Raw genomic sequence first — 5,748 nt, 5'->3', positions numbered from 1 at the left:
CTACATTACGCTTGTCGGTCCGCTTTTAGAATACTGCTGCGCGGTGTGGGATCCTTACCAGATAGGACTGACGGAGTACATCGAAAAAGTCCAAAGAAGGGCATCACGTTTTGTATTATCGCGAAATATGGAAGAGAGTGTCACAGAAATGATACAGGATTTGGGCTGGACATCATTAAAAGAAAGGCATTTTTCATTGCGACAGAATCTTCTCACGAAATTCCAATCACCAACTTTCTCCTCCGAATGCGATAATATTTTGTTGACACCGACCTACATAGGGACAAACGATCACCACGATAAAATAAGGGAAATCAGAGCTCGTACGGAAAGATATAGGTGTTCGTTCTTTCCGCGCGCTAAACGAGATTGGAATACTAGAGAATTGTCTGACAGGTACTTAAATGTGATTTGCAGAGTATCCATGTAGATGTAGATGTAAATCTTTCCCTGAAAGCTCTGATTTCTCTCATTTCCTTATGATGGTCATTTCCCCCTATTTCAGCGGATGCCAACAAAATATTTTGACGCTCTGAGGAGAAAGCTGGTAATTGAAATTTATTGAGAAGATTCTGCCGCAGCGTGGAATGCCTTTGTTTTAATAATTGCCGCCCCTACTCGCGTGCCCTACCCATGTCATTCTCTTCTCTATTTCGCGATAATACAAAACGAGCCGCCCTTATTTGAACTGTTTCGACGTCCTCTGTCAATCCTATCTCATGCCGTTCCCTCACTGCACAGCAGTATTCCAGGAGCGAACGTACAAACAGTCTCTTCGATAGAGCTGTTGCGTTTTCTAACTGTTCTACGAATAAATCCCAGTCTTAAGTTTTTTGTCCCCACAACATTATCTATGTATTCGTTACAATTTAATTTATTCGTAATTGTAATTCTTAAGCATTTAGTTGAATTACAGTCTTGAGTTTCATGTGATTTATCGTGTAAACGAAATTTAACGGATTCCTTTTCATTATTTACAGTCAATTGCCACTTTCTGCACCTTTGAGATATCTTGTCTAAATCATTGGGTTTGATCATGTGATGACTTTACAAGAGGGTAAATGACAGCATCATCTGCAACCAATCTAAGAGGGCTACTCACTTGGCCTCCTGAATCGTTTATGGGGATCAGGAACGGCAGAGGGCGTATAACACTTCCTGGGGAACGCCAGATATTACTTCTGTTTTACTCGATGACTTTCCTTCAATTATTACGAAAAGTGCCGTTTCTGACAGATAATCACGAATCCAGTCGCACAACTGAGACGAGAGTCTACAAGCACGCTACGTGATTACAAGTCGCTTGTGAGGAGAAGTGTGAAAAGACAAGTCTAAAAATATGGTATCAATTTGCCATTGCCTGTCGATAGCACTCATTACTTCATGATAATAAAGAACTAGTTGTGTTTCACAAGAACGATATTTTCTGTATCTTGTTGGCTATTGTCAATAAATCGTTTTCTTCAAGTTAATTCAGAATGTTCGAACACAGTACATGTTTCAAAATCCTACTGTAAATCAACATTAGTGATATGGGTCTGTAATTCAGCGAATTATTTCTATGACCTTTCTTGCCTTTCTTGGCTATTAGTGTGACTTGTGCAACTTTCCAGTCTTTAGGTACGGATTTTTCGACGAGCGAGTAGTTGTATATGATTCCTAAGTATGGAGCTATTGTATCAGCATACTCTGAAAGGAACCTGTCTGGTATACAATCTGCACCTGAAGCCCTCCGTTTATTAAGTGATTTAAGGTGCTTCGCTACACCGAGAATATCTGCTTCTAAGGTTAATGTGGATTTGTATTATGAATATAGCAACTTTTGATTTGCGACAAGTCCGTTAATACGAGATGCGAGGAAGAGTGGAAGAGGTTGGAGAGAGAGAAAGTGGAGGAGAGTTTGTGGGTCAATCTATTGCCATGGGCAGAGAGTTGCTTGTACGGCTTTTGCATACCCAGCACAGCGGGAGGAAATATTGTCAGCTGGCTACATAGGAAGCGCTTTTTTCACATAAATAACTTTTGCTTTGAAGATACAGATGTTGTAATGCATAATCTGATTAAATACCGTAACTAAAACGAAATCCGATAGCCAAAAAATAGTTGCGATCTGGAGGAAGGGTCAGTTATTGTGACAACTGCTCGACATTTAAGTATCACATATCCTAGCAAACATTTCACTACTGTACTGTGTACGCACAATAAGTAAAATTTCGTTATTTGATATCATTTCTAGTGCTGCGATTTTAATTGCCAGCAACGTATTCAAATATTTTTCGTGGACGTGCGGAAAATTTCTTCTTTTCAATGAGAAGCGCGTCTCTCGTGTTATACCCCTGAGTTTCTCATTCCTCACCTAGAAATTTATAGGCATCTCACTGGTACCGAACTCGTTTTGTTTGTGGATATGCTTCTCTAAGTTCTGTACTGAAAGTTGTCTTACTTGGTACTGGCAGACTACGCCGTTAAGAATGGTCCAAAAACGTTGGATGGTAAGAATGGAAAGATACAACTCTTGAAAGGTGACAGGCTTTCAGTTGATAGTACTGATCGTAAACCACAACACTAAGCAGTATTGGAAAGTGACGTTTAGTGGGAAAACCGGGAAAATGTCCGGACTGCCTCGTAGCCCATGCCGACAACGAGTAGTTGGCTCTTATCGGAACGATAACAGCTGCTTGAGAGGCTATTAAATGAATACTGGAATCTAGCAGTATCGCCCAGTCATTTCGTGTTACCGTCGTAAGGAGATAAGATAGCTCATCTCTTTGAGAAGTCTGTTTCATCTCTCCTACCGCAGCTTCAAACTCTCTACGCTGCCATAATTCCGCCCTTGAAAATAGATGACAGAGGGGTAGAAAAAAAAATCGCTCAAAAGAGGAAAGGCCGCTGGACCTGATGAGATACCAGTTCGATTTTACACAGAATGCGCGAAGGACTTGCCCCCCTTCTTGCAGCGGTGTACCGTAGGTCTCTAGCAGAGCATATCGTTCTAAAATATTGGAAAAGGGCACAGGTTATCCCCGTTTTCAAGAAGAGACATCGAACAGATGTGCAGAACTATAAACCTATATCTCTAACGTCGATCATTTGTAGAATTTTGGAACACGTATTATGTTTGAGTGTAATGACTTTTCTGGAGACTAGAAATCTACTCTGTAGGAATCAGCATAGGTTTCGAAAAAGACGATCGTGTGAAACCCAGTTCGCGCTATTCGTCCACGAGACTCAGAGGGCCATAGACACGGGTTCCCAGGTAGATGCCGTGTTTCTTGACTTCCGCAAAGCGTTTGATACAGTTCCCCACAGTCGTTTAATAAAACAAAGTAAGAGCATATGGACTATCAGACCAATTGTGTGATTAGATTGAAGAGTTCCTAGAAAACAGAACGCAGCATGTCATTCTCGATGGAGAGAAGTCTTCCGAAGTAAGAGTGATTTCAGGTGTGCCACAGGAGAGTGTCGTAGGACCGTTGCTATTCACAATATACATAAATGACCTTATGGATAACATCGGAAGTGCAGTGAGGCTTTTTGCCGATGATGCTGTAGTATATCGAGAGGTTGTAAAACTGAAAATTGTACTGAAATGCAGGAGGATCTGCAACGAATTGACGCATGGTGCAGGGAATGGCAATTGAATCTCAATGTAGACAAGTGTAATGTGCTGCGAATACATAGAAAGAAAGATCCTTTATCATTTAGCTACAATATAGCAAGTCAGCAACTGGAAGCAGTTAATTCTGTAAGTAGGCTGTTTAGGTTTTTTTATTGATAACGCCACCTCAGTATGAAAATCACCGGCTGTGCCGTGTGCAGTCTGTGGCTGCTTTGCATTGTTGTAATACTCAACCATTGTAGTGTTAGGCAGCTGGCTGTGAACAGCGCGTAGCGCTGGGCAGTTGGAGGTGAGCCGCCAGCAGTGGTGGATGTGGGGAGAGAGATGGTGGAGTTTTGTAATTTGTCATGATATCAAGGTAAATACATTGTTTGTTCTCTATTAATATCTTTCATTTGCTAACTATCCCTATCAGTAGTTAGTGCCTTCCATAGTTTGAATCTTTTATTTAGCTGGCAGTAGTGGCGCTCGCTGTATTGCAGTAGCTTGAGCAGCGAAGATTTTTGGTGAGGTAAGTGATTTGTGAGACGTATAGGTTAATGTTAGTCAGGGCCATTCTCTTGTAGAGAATTTTGAAAGTCAGATTGCGTTGCGCTAACAAAATATTGTGTGTTGAAAGTCAGATTGCGTTGCGCTAAAAAAATATTGTGTGTCAGGTTAAGCACAGTCGTGTAAAATTGTTTAAAAGGGGACGTTTCATATGTCGACCCATAGCCTAGGATACCTCACTGGAATCTTCTGATTTTTTCTTGTAGTTTGTGTAATTAGTGTAGCTTTTGTTTATTGCTAGCGCGTAATTTTAGAGAAAATCTCCTTTGTAGTTGTAGTTTTTCATTGTTGTACAATAAAACAGTTGTGGTATGCATGTAGATTTGCACCAAGTATTTCGCAGCTGCAATTAACTAGATATTATTTTCAGTGTTATGTTAATGTGTTCTCTTATTTTTGCTCTTGAAATTGTGTTTTTCTGTGTTGTCGTGTGAAATACTGTGACAATAATGGCGTGTGAAAAACGCAACACTAGGCTCCAAAGCAAACTGAGAAATAATAGTGACGACGAGCGTAGTTTGCCAGCACCACTGTGTAATGAATTAACAGACGTTCAAAGTAGTAATTTGGTAATTGTGCATAGGGAAATGGAGCGGGTTGCAAACAATGGTGTAGACAGCGAAACAATTAGAGAACAGGGAAGCATTATCGATCGATCGGTCGGCAATAGCGCGGCTCAGGAATCCGAAATGACACGAGACGATCTCACAAATACTGTAGATTCAGGTTTTGGATCCTCACCGTTTTCTCAAATAAGTCAAGACACATTTTCTGCTTGTCAAAATGTGAATGTTGCCGGTGCAAATGCACTGCCGAAAAGCGTAGAGGAACAGATTCCAGACACTAATGCATTGTTATTACAGCTAATGCAACAAATGGAACAACATCAGAGACAAACACAACAAAAGCTTGAAAAATTAGACACAATCGAACAAAATCAGAAACAAATGGAACGAAATCAGAGTCAAACACAGCAACAGCTTCAAAAGTTAGACTCCACGGTTGAACAAACACGTGAAGATTTAACTACTGAGTTACATCACATTGAATCGAAATGTCAAAAAGTCTGTAATGACGTAAAAACACAAATTTGTGAGCATTTTCAACCTATTTTTTCGCGGCATGAAAATGCATTACAGAATCACGAAGCAGCTATAAAAGAACTGCAAACCATTGTTCATGAAAATCATGAGACCTTGTCGGCTAAAATTGACTCAGTTGCATTTACCGATTCGGTTACGCAACTTGCAAAAACTCAAGAAAATTTAAAGGACACAGTAGATACTCTGAAACTTGGTTCAGAAAAATACACTGAGGAAATAAGTACACTATCAGAGAAAGTAGCCGAACTTTCGGATCAGTTCACTAATTTATCTACGAAGGTAGATGAAAATCTGAATGACACAAAACCGGTAGTCTTTAATGACACAGAAGAGAGCGAACAAATTAGGAAACTGAAACAAAATCTGAATCAACACCAAAGAGAAATCCGGGAAGTACAAGATCAGCTGACAGAGGTAATACAAGAATTACGTATTTCAGAGGACACTCGCGCCCCAATACAGGAAGAGAGACATAGA

The sequence above is a fragment of the Schistocerca nitens genome, chromosome 7, assembly GCF_023898315.1.
Source record: "Schistocerca nitens isolate TAMUIC-IGC-003100 chromosome 7, iqSchNite1.1, whole genome shotgun sequence".
Taxonomy (NCBI): domain Eukaryota; kingdom Metazoa; phylum Arthropoda; class Insecta; order Orthoptera; family Acrididae; genus Schistocerca; species Schistocerca nitens.
Note: the sequence above shows the minus strand (reverse complement) of the source record.